This window comes from Uranotaenia lowii, chromosome 2 (assembly GCF_029784155.1).
Source record: "Uranotaenia lowii strain MFRU-FL chromosome 2, ASM2978415v1, whole genome shotgun sequence".
Lineage (NCBI taxonomy): Eukaryota > Metazoa > Arthropoda > Insecta > Diptera > Culicidae > Uranotaenia > Uranotaenia lowii.
The window spans coordinates 63,075,858-63,092,448 of record NC_073692.1 but is presented as its reverse complement, the minus strand read 5'-3'; the positions used below and the strand labels follow the sequence as shown (position 1 = coordinate 63,092,448).

Genomic DNA, 16,591 nt, shown 5'->3' with positions numbered 1-16,591 from the left:
TAAATTTGGGTAAATTTTTGAAATTTTTGTAAATTTTCGTGATTTTTTGTAAATTTTTGTAAATTTTTGAAATTTTTGTAAATTTTTGTAATTTTTTGTTTATTTTCTTGTAAAATTTTGTAAATTTTTGTAAATTTTTGTTAATTTTTATAAATTTTTGTAAATTTTTGTAAACTTTTGTAAATTTTTGTAAATTTTTGTAAATTTTTGTAAATTTTTGTAAATTTTTGTAAATTTTTGTAAATTTTTGTAAATTTTTGTAAATTTTTGTAAATTTTTGTAAATTTTTGTAAAATTTGGTAAAATTTTGTAAATTTTTGTAAATTTTTGTAAATTTTTGTAAATTTTTGTAAATGTTTGTAAATTTTTGTAAATATTTATAAATTTTTGTATATTTTTGTAAATTTTTGTAAATTTTTGAAAATTTTTGAAAATTTTTGTAAATATTTATAAATTTTTGTATATTTTTGTAAATTTTTGTAAATTTTTGTAAATTTTTGTAAATTTTTGTAAATTTTTGTAAATTTTTTGTAAATTTTTGTAAATTTTTGTAAATTTTTGTAAATTTTTGTAAATTTTTGTAAATTTTTGTAAATTTTTTAAATTTTTGTAAATTATTGAAATTTTGTAAATTTTTGTAAATTTTTGTAAATTTTTGTAAATTTTTGTAAATTTTTGTAAACTTTTGTAAATTTTTGTAAATTTTTGTAAATTTTTGTAAATGTTTGTAAATTTTTATAAATTTTTGTAAATATTTATTTTTGTACATTGTTTTTAATTTTTGGAAATTTTTGTAAATTTTTGTAAATTTTTGTAAATTTTTGTAAATTTTTGTAAATTTTTGTAAATTTTTGTAAATTTTTGTAAATTTTTGTAAATTTTTGTAAATTTTTGTAAATTTTTGTAAATTTTTGTAAATTTTTGTAATTTTTTGTAAATTTTTGTAAATTTTTGTTAATTTTAGTAACTTTTGGTAAATTTTAGTAAATTTTTGTAAATTTCTGTAATTTTTTGTAAATTTTTGTAAATTTTGTTATGTTTTTTAAATTTTTGTAAATTTTTTTGAATTTTTTGTGAGTTTTTGTAAATTTTTGTACTTTTAATTTGTTTATTTTTGTAAATAATTGTTAATTTTGTTCATTTTTTTAACTAACAAAAATTTCCAAAAATTTTTAATAACTTACAAAAATTTAATAAAAATTACGAAAAATGTCAAAAAATTTCAAAAATTTACTTAATTTTTAAAATTTTCTTAAAAGCAAACTAATACAACAATTTTCAATTTTTTTATGCATTTGAAAACATTTTAAAATCCCGGAAAATTTACTTAATTTATCGTCCTTAGGGTTTTAAACTAGTTTCAAGTTTTTGTGGTGTGCTAAATTGGATTAAATTCATTACAACCTCTTTTTCAGAACTACATCTCGAAACGCCACCGCAAAAAAGTGAGCATGCTATTTGAGTGGAAAATAGTTGATGAATCTCGTAAAAGGCAAACTTTTTCACTTCCAGTAATCCGTGCTGACAAAAAATAAAATAGGTCCAATTTGCGGCTCTAAAGGTCCGGGGAGCTAGTTACTTTTTTTTCTTTTTTCTCAATCCTCCCTTTTTATCAAGCTCTGATGTGGGGATAGTTGTCAGCAAATCGAGGAAAATCCGATTATGAAGTTTCCCGGATGGCAGTTGTTGAAAACTGTCCCAATCGAGTGAATTTGTCATCGCGTACTGTAGAAAGAGATGACCAGGATAGGGACATGAATAGAGAGAAAAAAAAACAGATAAAAAAATAACGGAAGAAAAATCCAACGCCACGGAATAGAAAATAATATAACTGGGATAAATGTCGCTCCAGTGAGTCTCTCTTCTTTATAGTGTTTCACATACACTGGCAAACATACAAATACCAGAAGCCAGAACTAAGCAGAAATAGTACACTTCCGCTCTACACACCCTAACGCGAATTCTGCTGCTGTTGCTGGTGCTTGGAGTGGCTTCCGGATCCGGACGTTGATTTATGTGCATTTTAATTGGTCCCCACACCACCACTTGGTCCACTTCTAACTAGATTTATTCACGCGACGACGCACGGTCTATTCCGGAATTAGAGATCGGGGTATCCTGGAATGAATGAACAAATTTGCGGAAGGTTAAAAAGCTTAAATAGCTACTACGACAGCTCATGCAGATAGTTCCGGATCATCAGAAACATTTACCGGATTACCCACCTAGTTTTGAATCTGATTCTGATTTGCAACGTGAAAATATCAAAAAGAGAGATCGAAATACACAAAATTTTAAAATTAATAAAATTAATCAAATTTGAAAAAAATATATAAAAAATCAAACCATCAACTGAAAATTTAAATAAAAACTGAAAAATTAAAAAAAAAAAAACAGAACATGATATAAATTCACACTAATTTAAAAACACATACAAAAAAATATTTGACATTTTATGTTTTTTTTTTGTCATTTTGAAATTTTTGCAATTTTTGTAATTTTTCTTATTTTTGTCATTATTTTTTATATTTCTTTTTTTTTGTCAATTTTATCATTTTTGTAATTTTTGTAATTTTTGTCATTTTTGTAATTTTTGTCATTTTTGTCATTTTTGTCATTTTTGTCACTTTTGTCATTTTTGTCATTTTTGTCATTTTTGTCATTTTTTGTCATTTTTGTCATTTTTGTCATTTTTGTCATTTTTGTCATTTTTGTCATTTTTGTCATTTTTGTCATTTTTGTCATTTTTGTCATTTTTGTCATTTTTGTCATTTTTGTCATTTTTGTCATTTTTGTCATTTTTGTCATTTTTGTCATTTTTGTCATTTTTGTCATTTTTGTCATTTTTGCCATTTTTGTCATTTTGTCTCTTTTGTCATTTTCGTCATTTTCGTCATTTTTGTCATTTTTGTCATTTTTGTCATTTTTATCATTTTTGTCATTTTTGTCATTTTTGTCATTTTTGTCTTTTTGTCATTTTTGTCATTTTTGTCATTTTTGTCATTTTTGTCATTTTTGTCATTTTTGTCATTTTTGTCATTTTTGTCATTTTTGTCATTTTTGTCATTTTTGTCATTTTTGTCATTTTTGTCATTTTTGTCATTTTTGTCATTTTTGTCATTTTTGTCATTTTTGTCATTTTTGTCATTTTTGTCATTTTTGTCATTTTTGTCATTTTTGTCATTTTTGTCATTTTTGTCATTTTTGTCATTTTTGTCATTTTTGTCATTTTTGTCATTTTTGTCATTTTTGTCATTTTTGTCATTTTTGTCATTTTTGTCATTTTTGTCATTTTTGTCATTTTTGTCATTTTTGTCATTTTTGTCATTTTTGTCATTTTTGTCATTTTTGTCATTTTTGTCATTTTTGTCATTTTTGTCATTTTTGTCATTTTTGTCATTTTTGTCATTTTTGTCATTTTTGTCATTTTTGTCATTTTTGTCATTTTTGTCATTTTTGTCATTTTTGTCATTTTTGTCATTTTTGTCATTTTTGTCATTTTTGTCATTTTTGTCATTTTTGTCATTTTTGTCATTTTTGTCATTTTTGTCATTTTTGTCATTTTTGTAATTTTTGTCATTTTTGTCATTTTTGTCATTTTTGTCATTTTTGTCATTTTTGTCATTTTTGTCATTTTTGTCATTTTTGTCATTTTTGTCATTTTTGTCATTTTTGTCATTTTTGTCATTTTTGTCATTTTTGTCATTTTTGTCATTTTTGTCATTTTTGTCATTTTTGTCATTTTTGTCATTTTTGTCATTTTTGTCATTTTTGTCATTTTTGTCATTTTTGTCATTTTTGTCATTTTTGTCATTTTTGTCATTTTTGTCATTTTTGTCATTTTTGTCATTTTTGTCATTTTTGTCATTTTTGTCATTTTTGTCATTTTTGTCATTTTTGTCATTTTTGTCATTTTTGTCATTTTTGTCATTTTTGTCATTTTTGTCATTGTTGTCATATTTGTAATTTTTGTAATTTTTTTCATTTTTGTCATTTTTGTCATTTTTGTCATTTTTGTCATTTTTGTCATTTTTGTCATTTTTGTCATTTTTGTCATTTTTGTCATTTTTGTCATTTTTGTCTATTTTGACAATTTTGACAATTTTGACAATTTTGACAATTTTGACAATTTTGACAATTTTGACAATTTTGACAATTTTGACAATTTTGACAATTTTGACAATTTTGACAATTTTGATAATTTTGACAATTTTGACAATTTTGACAATTTTGACAATTTTGACAATTTTGACAATTTTGACAATTTTGACAATTTTGACAATTTTGACAATTTTGACAATTTTGACAATTTTGACAATTTTGACAATTTTGACAATTTTGACAATTTTGACAATTTTGACAATTTTGACAATTTTGACAATTTTGACAATTTTGACAATTTTGGCAATTTTGACAATTTTGACAATTTTGGCAATTTTGACAATTATGACAACTTTGACAATTTGGACAATTTGGACCATTTCGTCAATTTTGACAATTTTTACAATTTTGACAATTTTGACAATTTTGACAATTTTAACAATTTTGACAACTTTGACAATTTTGACAATTTTGACAATTTTGACAATTTTGACAATTTTGACAACTATGACAATTTAGACAATTTTGACAATTTTGATAATTTTGACAATTTTGACAATTTTGACAATTTTGACAATTTTGACAATTTTGACAATTTTGACAATTTTGACAATTTTGACAATTTTGACAATTTTGACAATTTTGACAATTTTGACAATTTTGACAATTTTGACAATTTGGACAATTTTGACAATTTTGACAATTTGGACAATTTAGACAATTTTGACAATTTGGACAATTTTGACAATGTTGACAATTTTGACAATTTTGACAATTTTGATAATTTTGACAATTTTAACAATTTTGACAATCTTGACAATTTTGACAATTTTGACAATTTTGATAATTTTGACAATTTTAACAATTTTGACAATCTTGACAATTTTAACTATTTTGACAATTTTGACAATTCGGACAATTTTGACGTTGTTAACAATTTAAACAATTTTGACAATTGGTTAAGCCTCCAATAAAGAATCAACGGAACAGAAACAGCTGATCCTAGGCTAAAAATGCCATTGGATTGTATGCTTTTCTCATTCCTCTGCTTCTCATTGAGTTGCGTTTTTTCTTCCCATATCTCACAGTTTTTTTTTTGTTTTCAAAAAAAGGCGTGCAGTCACATCGTAATCACGTATCGTGTTAGTGATGGGACACACTCGCCACTATCAGACCTCAACTTCTCTTTTACTTTTTTTAACCAAAGAGTAAAAGAAAAAATATACCCATTGACACATTGTTATTTTCACGCTAATTAAATTATTCCTGTCACGAATCAACCTCCCCCTAAAGCTTGGACTAGAGTGTGGGAAATTTTATCTTAAGGAATTTTTCCGAACCCCGTCTTGGCACTTTTCGTAGATTTCGTGGGAAGGAGTAAGGGAAAAGCTATGGCATTTTTCACATTTGGACGCCAGGACGTTCAGGTAACTGCACCAATCCAAACGTGAAGGAATTTCTGGCCCCGAGCTTTAATATCACGAACGAGGGTTCACGTGACGTGATTTTTTTCCCCGGCGTGATGGTGACAAATCGTTTCGTTTGGAGTTTGGATTTTTACCTGATCGGAGCAGATTACGGTGCGGTTTTGCCCGTTGAAATGTAATTTGTGGTTTGTTGGTTCATGAGAAACGCCTTATCGAATGTTTGACCGAATGGAGTAACTCTGCGGTGAGTTTTTGTTCTTCGTGCAGCGCCTGATCTTGAGTTCACAGTTTTTACCCATTGAATCCTGAATGAAAAAAAGCTCAAAAACATAGCAAATGGCAGAGTTTAGAAGTTTTTAAACAAATGATTTTGAAACTTTTTTTTTATTTTCCCATTGAACGTGACATTGCCCTAAATTTTGCATCCTTATTGATGCATTTCCAGTGGCTGGTACAGAATTAGCTTTTCTACTCTCTGGAGCCACTTGTAATCTTTCGACCAAAATCGTCAATCAGGTAAACTAACCAATAATAGTTTTGCGTCAAAACTTTTGACCTTTCAAACTTTACCTTCACACCCTTTTACTTAAAATTTATTATAGCCATTTTCTACCTCGTGTGGCCAAAATAGTCCATAACTCATCACATTTATAGAGAATATTTGCCATTGTTGTCGTCTGTGTACAAAAAAAACTTAACAAAACTTGAATGGACATCGTTGAGTCGTAATGAAAAAAAAAGTCGATAGCTTTAATTGACCAACCAAAGCTATGAGTGCCTTAATTGCCATCTGGTTCATTGATTTGCCCTTGGATTGAGGGAAACATTCGGAAAGTCGGAAAGTTGGACCCTCGAGTAGCAGCGCAGTCCGGCAAACTCCCGGGGGTTCTATTAATTTTCGAAAATAAACATATTATCGCTCTTTCACGGCGAACGCAAACGAATACCTTCACCTTGTCAGGTTGATTGTTCGCTGGTATTTTTCCGAGACTTTTCCGAGGGCTTCGATGTTTGTTTGGAGGTTATACTTGACCTGGTCTTTTTTCACAACATTCTTTCGAAAAAAAAAACAACGACAACGTCGCGGCATTTGTGGTTTGGCCTGATGAGAAATCGCGTGACTGGCCGAACCACAACTCCAAACACGGATTTACTCTGTTCTAATAGGAATTTAATTTGGCCGTTCCTCTACGCCAAAACATTTTCCCACTTGAACTGGATTCTTGAACCGTGTCACAGCGCTGCTAATGGCCACCCCCGCACCGGGATAAAGGATATGCTAAGCCGTGTTCTTCGATAAAGTTGCGATGTTAAAAAAAATGATGATTGATTCAGTAGCCTAAAAAATAATTAAAACAAGTTTTCCACGAATCTGAAATAGAAAAACAAACAAAAATTGACAAAAACTTACAAAAATTTACAAAAATTTACAAAAATTTACAAAAATTTACAAATATTTACAAAAATTTACAAATGTTTACAAAAATTTACAAAAATTTAAAAAAAGGATTTTGTTATTGTTTAATTGTTTGCTGCCATTGTTAGGAAAAGTGAAACGAAACGGAAGCAAAACTCGGTTTATAATGCTATCCATTCCCATTTATCAAATATAAAATTATGAGCTCCAAGTCCAATGTCACGACGATGGCAGTCAAATAATCGAGACAGACACAAAAAAACTCGAGAGCACTTCTTTTTACTACCGCAATCTCCATACAATTGCGAAACTTTTACAGCAGCTAGCCAGCCAGCTCGCACCATCATAAATCGAATAACGCCGAACATCCATTAATACCGCTCAATTTAATTGAGAATTATGTCCCATTCTTTTTGATTTTTCGCCTGATACTTATACATACCTTCTGGACTGTCAGCTGGAAGAGAGTATCCAACTGAGGAAAGGTTTTCTTGCTGATACGGCATGCGCGGCGATTGATTGTGTATCTCGCGCTTTATGGCAGCAACGACGTTGTCGTCCCGGAAACTGCCATTGGCAAACCCCCGGCTAAGGCATATTGCTGCTACTGACTGATATTACAGCTGCTGCAGAATTAACTGTGGCAAGAAAATGGATTTCCCGCGATTTGTTTTGGCCCCTTCACTCCACCACCATGCATGAGATATGATGGACCTCTTTTATCACCACGCGCGCGATTTTATTTCAATCCCCATCGAGGCAACTTGTGGATGAGATGCTCATTCTCTCGATCTTTTTTAAATTTCTAGTATGAGAAGAGTTGAGAGAGATGTACTCTACGATCTCGCGAGATGCAATGTTCGAGGATATGGTGGTACAGGGGTGTACTTTAAAAAGATACTTTAGGCAGTTGGTTTAACACGTTCGTCGCCACGCTCATTTTGGTAGTTTTACTAGCCGGGCCCAAAAAAATTTTCAGAGAGAGAAAGCAAAGAGGGAGAACTCCCATATTTGAAACGTGTGGCGAAGCTGAGCGGTAAACTCAAGTAAGAGAGCGTCACACGCTTTTTGATGTGACGGGGCCCCCCAGGAAATACACCCGTCACCCGAATATGGGTGCCGTGGCGACGAACGTGTTAAAGGGTGATACGGTCAAAATTTGGTCAATATCAACTTGACGTATTTCTTTCAATTTTGCATTTAAAAAAACCTGAACACCCCTCATTTTGAAGGGGTGTGTGTGTAGAATGTTGCTCCTATTTTGATTTTGGAATTCACTCTTCAGTTGTCAAAATGCCGTCCAAGGAAGAAGAGCAGCGTATCAAAATTTTACTCGCGCATCGCGAAAATCCGAGCTACTCGCACGCAAAGCTGGCAAAATCGCTAAAAGTTGCCAAATCAACCGTTACAAATGTAATTAAAGTGTTTGGGGAACGTTTGTCGACAGCCAGAAAGTCTGGATCGGGGAGAAATCGAAAACCGGAAGCCGCTGAGACGACAAAGAGAGTTACCGGTAGTTTCAAGCGAAACACTAATCTCTCTCTCTCCGAGATGCCGCAAATAAGCTGGGTGTATCGTCTACAACCGTGCATTGAACCAAAAAAACGAGCCCGACTATCGACTTACAAGAAGGTAGTGACTCCAAATCGCGAAGTTTAACTGCGTGGTAATGGACGACGAAACCTACGTCAAAGCCGACTACAAGCAGCTTCCGGAACAGGAGTTTTATACCGCAAAAGGAGGGGGAAAGGTAGTATGTGGGGCACATTGAATGTATTGGTTTGTCGGCACATTCTCTCAGAGCATAAGCAAGCATCTACGTCAGTCTCGGCGCAACAGTCAGCCAAGTGAGTCGCAGCACTAGTCCCACGGTTTGGTGGGTGATCTCTGTTCGAGCCACGTTGCACATTTGGCGACTGACAGGACTTGTTTTTTCTAAGTGACATGTTATGTGTGACGTATGAGTGTCTTTTATAAGTGAGAAATCGTTTTCCATAATTTATCGAACCTTAAACAGAGATCACCCACCAGAGAAAAATACACGTGGAATTCAAAGGCGGAGCGGAACGACCAGTGCTGCCAGAATAGCAGGTTGTGAGTATTTTTTGCATCGAAACAAAAAGTGAAAATTCGTATAAAAACAGGCGAGTTGAGAGGACAGCCTGGAAATGCGTGTTGGGAGGACCGCAAGAGTAGAAACAGCATGTTGAGAGGACAGCTGTGGAAAAAATAAGGCAAGTTGAGAGGACAGCCTTGAAATGCGTGTTGGGAGGACCGCATGAAAAAACAGCGTGTAGAGAGGACAGCTGTAAGTAATAAGGCGAGATGAGAGGACAGCCTGAAAATGCGTGTTGAGAGGACCGCATGAATAGAAACAGCGAGTTGAGAAGACAGCTGTGAAATATATAAGGCGATTTGAGAGGACAGCCTGGAAATGCGTGTTGGGAGGACCGCATGGGAAAAACAGTGCGTTGAGTTAAGCTGTAAGTTAAGCTGTAATAGTAACAAGACGAGTTGAGAGGACAGCCTAGAAATGCGTGTTGGGTGGACCGCATGAATTGAAAAAAAGCGTGTTGAGAGGACAGCTGAAGTTGTAACTAGGTGAGCAAAGAGGACCGTCGTGAAAATTCCTCATGTTGAGATGACAGCTGTAGCAGTAAAAAGGACATCCTTGAAATGCGTGTCGGAAGGACCGTATGTAGAAAAGAAACAGCGCGTTTAGAGGACAGCTGTAATAGTAAGAAGGAAAGCCTTAAAAAATTTGAAAACAGCATGTAGAGAAGACAGCTGTGGGAATAAAGTACGAGTTGAGGAAACAGTCTAACGAATACGAATAAGAAGAATCACATGGATTGTAAAACAGTGTGTCGATAAAACAACTGTTATAGAAAACGGAGAGTTATTAGAACAGCCTCATAATTGGAAGTTGGAAAACCACACAATTAGAAGTTAAATGCGTTAAGCATGCAGCAGTTATAGGAAAAAAGCTGTGATTTGAGAAAGCATAAAAGAAAGTAAAAGTTTAAAAAATCGCAGCGCGTTTGGAGCATTACAGCAGCAGTCGGAGCATTACAATTTTGAGATGAAAAAGAAAAATGAATGCATGTAAGTTGTAAGCATTGAAAATACTTAATGGATAGAGATGAAAATCGCCTTGACAAGGGGAGTGCGTTCTTGAAGTAGCTGCATTAAAATAGATAGCATGAAGAATTACAAGTCAGTGAAGAATATTTGTGATAGGAGTATGCATGAAAAACAGTGTCAAAATATCAAGTACATGCAGTAGCCATTCGCTTAGCGGACATAAAAGAGCTCAATAGATGCGCCCATCACTTAAAATATTCGATTTTCGAATTTGAAAAAAAAAATAATCATAATTTTGGAGGAATATGTCATTATTTCTCGTTTATATTATAAATCCTTCAGAAAATATAAAAAAAGAGTGAAACAGACGGCATTCAAGTATCAAATAGTTATTGAAATTATAGAGAAATATTGTTGATGAAAGTGATCAATTAGTAGAATTTATTAAACAAAATATTATTGAGAAGCAACTGCCCAGCAAACATAACATCGCATTAGAAATGTCAGCTCAACTCGTTAACAATGTTAATGCGAATCGTAATTCCTACCGAACCAAGTAAATGATCGTAAAAATGGTTAGTTAAAGTCTACCGACTCGTATATAACAAAATTGCGCCATGTTTGCAAATTTGTCTCCCGCGTGCGGGATTCAAGTGAGAAAACAACCTTGTTGTTCTCTCTGCGATTAGCAGTGCAACCAGATTTCTAAAAATCAGAGGGTCCATTTGGTTAAACTGTCCAATGAGAGAAGCAGCAAATATTATCGCTGGCAACGGTTTGCATGCATTGAGAGCAAAACTTGCGCTCTCTCGCATACTGTCAGGATGTACGGTAAAAGGTGTTGTATATCGTCAAATTTTCCCAACACTTATCGCATAAGCCAGAAGTTAAAAATATGTACGTATATTGCCTCCACTTTAGTACGTAAATGCTGTTTTTTCGAGTTTTATAAGATGATTTTATAATGTATATGAAGCGTATTGCAAAGTTTTCTCTTAGAAATATACCTACAAAAATGTTTGCTGGGTGGATATTGTTTCAGCTATTGAGAAAACGTCTAACTACCGCTGTGTGATGTGTCCGATTAAGGGGAACTGTAGTATGTTTGATTGAAGAAATATTTATTATTTGTTAAGACTAAGACTGATATATTGATATATTGATTTTTCTGTAGAGATGTTTTAGAGATGTATTCGTTGTGGTATGAGTTTAAGTTTGTCATTTTGTGATTAGGCAGTCCTGTGAGATTAAGATGTATTTGCGTGATTTAGCCATACAGGTGATATAATCCCGATCGGTTGCAAACGTTTGTTAAATGTTTTAACAGCGCTTCCAAAATGAGTCAATTTTTTATTGAATACAAATATTGAAAGGGGAAAAATAAAATTCCTGGCAGATCTGGATCTTCTTGAGACCAAGCAGGAGGAGATTATATGCGATGATGTGCGTGTGAAAGATTTCCACCCCATGACATATAAAAGAGACGATGACGTAAACTTTCGTGTCGGGGATACCGAAGACTATGGTTGCCACACGTATAGATTTTTTTTCAAGAACAGAATTGGTATAAACGAAGTTAAGAATTCTGAAATTTGATGCAAATTTGAGGAGAGAATCCTAAGGTGTTAGAAATCGAACTAACAGTAGGATTCAGGAAACACATCGAGCGAAAGTATTTTGGAAAGTAATCCATAGTGTTTTTTAAAGGAAAAATGGATTGAGCGGCATATCAGTTGTATTGGCGGTTGCACAAAGATCATGAAATGTATACAGATATTTTATTGAATTGCGTACTGAGATCAATTGTGTTGCTGATACAGATTTTATATCGGATTTTTAATCAAAAGAACAATTATGCAATGAAGAATAAACATTTGAGGGTGGCATCGCTAGTTAGAATTTGTCGGCATTGGAAACTTGAATCGCTGAGAGCTCATTGAAGTTTTGAGAGTCGTCGTATGGGCAAAGAACCGAAAAAGAAGAAAAATATCCGCAGTTCATGGATGTCACAAATTTATCTAGAAAACTAAAGATATTTGGGACTAATTTTAGTACAGATTATGTATGCACATTTGAAAGATAATTGAAATTTGGAACAGATTCTTCAACATTGTACACCAACACTAAAAAAGAGAGCTTGAAGAGCTTGAGAGTTACAAACGAAATCGAACGACTACATTGGATTATAGCCAGAATTAAAAAAAACGATGATTTTAAGCATTACTTTCTACAGCAGTTTAGAGCTTCCGAATAAAAACAATACCTTCATGAAATGTTAAATGTCTGAATACCTAAAAAAAATTTATGACGGAAGTCCGAGAATCTGGAAAATTCAGACAAAATCTGGAATATTGACATCACTGATAAACAAGTTGTAATTGAAAAGTTTCTCTGCTAACGATATTGTTTGTGAATTTTTATCATCCGAAAGGAAGTGGATGAGAGAATAATGCTGAAGGTATCCTGACAGCGTCCATAAAAAACGCACACCACTAGAATAAGAACAAGGCAAACCGCTGTATGTATTGCAGAGAAACGAGATTTTGAAAACATTTGATGCAATCATCGAGATCGTTTGATGTTCTCATGTGTCAACACAGAGCACTTTTAAGCATGCATTGCTAAGCTAGCTAGGCAGAATAGCGAAATGAATCTTTAAGGCTGCTGAATCTGCAGATGCATAGTAGAATATGAAAAGCGTGGGGTTGAATACACGATGGTGGTTTGGAAGGGCTTAAAAAAAAGCGCGCTTGTGAAAAAAAAATTCCAGAGAGGAAGGGAGATGTGTGGGGTACATTGAATGTATTGGTTTGTCGGCACATTCTCCCAGAGCATAAGCAAAGATACCGTCACTTCAAGATAAAGAAGTGGGCTTTGCCGCGAACATTAATTCTTCTATACGGACTTTCGATGTTCGCAACGCCACCTTAAGAGTTGGGGCAACAAGATTCATGCATCTAGCCATGGTAACCAATGTGTGTCTTGGAAAAACAAATCTGCTTTATAAGTATATCTGTTGGAAGTGAGTACTTCAGAGCCATCTACAATGCTTTAAATGGTAAAAATATATTTTGGTTGACCTTTTGGACGAATTATTATCCATATATAGCCATCCGGAAAAAAATTGATTTGAATTTGAATTAAACCGAAACTCTGCTTTTCTAATTTTACTCTGTTCGAGGAGAAAATCATCTATTGAATACTCAATTGGGAATCTTTTTGTTCATAAAAACAAGTATGTTGAAATTGATACCAACAGTGCGAATACGAACAACGGTTGCTTTGATAATTTTGTATGTTATTTGACGTTGAAGTTGTTGAATACTCAAACCATTGACCCCCATGGAGGGTGTACAAGCTATTTTAGTCGCCTGTTATGATAACCCTTCTCAGAAGGGAGCAGCACTGAGCGTATAGAAAGATTTTTCGATAAGTTACATGGGTCTGGCATAAGCAAGCATCTACGTCAGTCTCGGCGCAACAGTCAGCCAAGTGAGTCGCAGCACTAGACCCACGGTTTGGTGGGTGATCTCCGTTCGAGCCACGTTGCACAGGTAGCAGATATTTTCAAGCACATGAAAATGTCAAAGTTCGCGAAGAAATATCTGGTTTGGCAAGCCATTTGTACCTGTGGCTTGAAAAGCAGCATTTTCATAGCTTCAGGGACTGTCAACCAAAAAAATTGCGTGAAAGAGTGTTTGAATAAACGTCTGCTGCCTTTCCTGAAGAAACACGGTTGTTCCGTACTGTTTTGGCCGGATTTGGCATCTCGCCATTACGGTAAAAAGTTCATGGAGTGGTACGCCGCCAACAACGTGCAGATGGTTTCCAAGGACAAGAACCCTCCCAACACGTCAGAGCTCCGCCCAATTGAAAAAATACTGGGCTATTGTCAAGCGGAATCTAAAGAAGACCAAAAAAACTGCTAAGGACGGGCAGCAGTTCAAGGCAAACTGGCCCGGCAATTCGGATTTGGAAAAGCGGAAGCCTAACTGAATATTTTTCCTGAATTTAATACTAATTAAACTTGAAAAAGAAAATTAATTTGATTTTTTAATAAACGATTTCACCGATTTACACTCGTTTTCCCTTGACCAAATTTTGATAGTATCACCCTTGAAAATCCATTATATCGAAATCAGAATTCAAGCAAGCTTCACTGTCAAAAATTGCAGTTATACGGTAACAATTATTGTTTTTTTGTTAGATATGAAAGTGTATCAGAAACATTGAGATTGGAATTATATAACACCACCCCAACGGTAACACTTAAAATAGATTGTACCTTATTTTACACGAATAAAAAATGAATGAATTGAAAAAAAAAATGCTGCTCTCCAGAAATATTTTGTAACCGTCAACCAAACGTGGTTTGAAATTGAGAGTTAGCAGGCAACGTGCTTTCAAGATTGAATAAGATGAGCAATTCCTCAGAGAATGCTCCCAATAAGTTCTCCGTGGGATCCAAGGCTGGAATCACTACCTACTGCTTACGAGAGCTTCTCAACGTTCAATTTCAGCAGCACAAGCGGGAGCTGTTGAGTTTGATTGGATTGAATGAGGCAATCAGCCAGCTAGCGGAGTAGGGAGAAATTCCCCAGCTCTGTTGGTTCTCTGCATGCCGCCAGAATCAACTGTGGTAACTCTAGAAGAAAATCACTCCGACTGGTGGTTGTTTGTTCTGGGGACTGGCAGACTGACTGTTTGGTTCGTCTGACTGACTGGCTGGTGGAAGGCAATATTCATCTCGGCGCCCAGCCGGGAGACGGTTAGTTTAGTTTAGTCCGTCGCGGAGCTCGGATCGCGGAAAAGCGCACAACACGGGTCTCTCGGTGTACCCGTGATGTTACCTTTCCTGGAGCCTTTACACCAACCATCCTTTCGCAGTCATCTATCTCACCTATAACTGATAACCGGAAGTTGTTTTTCGACACCTGCAGAGCAAGGGGAGCGAGCTAGAGGGCGCTTGCTTTCGGTGGTCATTTCTGGTGCTAGTCCTACCGGTTTGACCACCCCTTGTTCCCGGTTTCTACTTCTGCCCTAAATACTCTGTCTTCATCAAATTTCACGTTCCGGTTTTCCGCCCCCTTTTAGTCGGTGCCTGTGAAAGTGAGTCGCGATTTGACACCGCGCATTTGGTCGTCAGCTACCTATTTCTTTACATAATCGGTTCCTGGCTGAAGACAATCTGGCACGTCGAGTTAGTCCGGGAACCATTTTATACGGTTGATTTCGGTTCAGTGTTCCATTAGGAAGGAGTTGCCAGGAAAAGTGTATTTGACGCCTGGCGTCCCCGTCTCAGTCGTTTGATTGAGAAAAAAGCAACCGGAAGTGAGCAGCGAGGCGCGGAGCAAGGTGCGAAAGTCCTCAGTCTTCAGGCTTGATGTGGCAACTTTTCCGAACAACGAAAGGACGAAAAACCACTCAAGTGGACTCAATTTCTTCGTTATTTGTTTTGCGTTTCTTCTTTTGGGATAGAAGAAGTAAGCTGTACGTACCAACTACCTACTGACTGGATTTGCTTTTAAGCCACTCGGATATCGGTTCAGTTCGATGGGTGGGGGGCAGATTTGGTGGAAATGTGCTGGACGCCAAGTGTAATCAGAGTTGGATTTTTGCGATGTGCAAGTTCCGATGGGGGAATCGCAAGGTTTCATTGTCTTAGGTGCCCCATGTTTTTGATATTGCAGGAACTCAGAATAGAAAGTTTAGTATTAGGAATCAAAACTGTTGATGAAAATGAATATAAATAACGTAAAACAAAGGAATATGGACATTGCTTATAAACTGTTAAACAGTTCTTCCCATCTTTGGAGCTGATGTTTACTTCGAGTGATTGCGTTGGAACAAGTGCGAAGGAAAAACATAAAACAACAAGAAAGAACTGAAATTTCACATAAGCGTGAATGAGAAAGGAAGAAAATCTGGATAAAACTGAACAGGAAATACAAAAAATTCTATCAAAAGAAAACAAATTAATGAAAATGCTAGTTAAATTTTCACCGTAGTAACGGGAAATTACTGGTTCTTAAAATGTGTTTAAAAATAACTGTTAACAAGCAAGTCCAAAATATGGCTTAAATCACCCTTGACTTGAAACATTTGATTTTACGACACTATAAAACGTTCAAAAATTGAAACTAATTTTCAATTCAATGCAATTCAATCAACCTTCTGTATTGGAACTCAAATCTTGACACACAGAAACCCTACCTCGTCTTTAGAATGGGGTTATATTAAGAAGTGTAACTAAACAAGAATAGAGTTTGAAACGATCCATTTTAACATTAAAACTAATTTCCCCCCCATCGATGGTCAACAGAATAAGCAAAAAAAAATGTAAAATCTAATATCCTCTACGTTATTGCAAAAAAATTTGATTTAAAAAAAAGTTTATGTTATTACAAATGCTATGCTAATATAACATGTTTTTAAAAAACCAATTAAAGACTCAATTTTGTATCGTTTTTCTTGTTCTTCTGAATGTTCAAGATAATTTTCAAAAAGGTTTCGATAGATTCCACATGACCACAAAATTAAGATTTTTTTTTGAGGTACACTG

The 16,591-nt window shown here is 34.2% G+C and overlaps 1 protein-coding gene across 2 annotated transcripts in view; it reads left to right on the top strand.

Annotated features, from left to right (window-relative positions):
- Nucleotides 1-14,803: 14,803 nt before the first annotated feature.
- LOC129747752 (uncharacterized) overlaps nt 14,804-16,591 on the top strand; it is a 60,361-nt gene continuing 58,573 nt past the window's right edge. The window contains exon 1 of one of the 2 annotated variants that reach the window (XM_055742101.1): nt 14,804-15,384. The gene's annotated coding sequence lies outside the window, so the exon portion shown is untranslated. The other variant, XM_055742102.1, reaches the window with a different exon arrangement.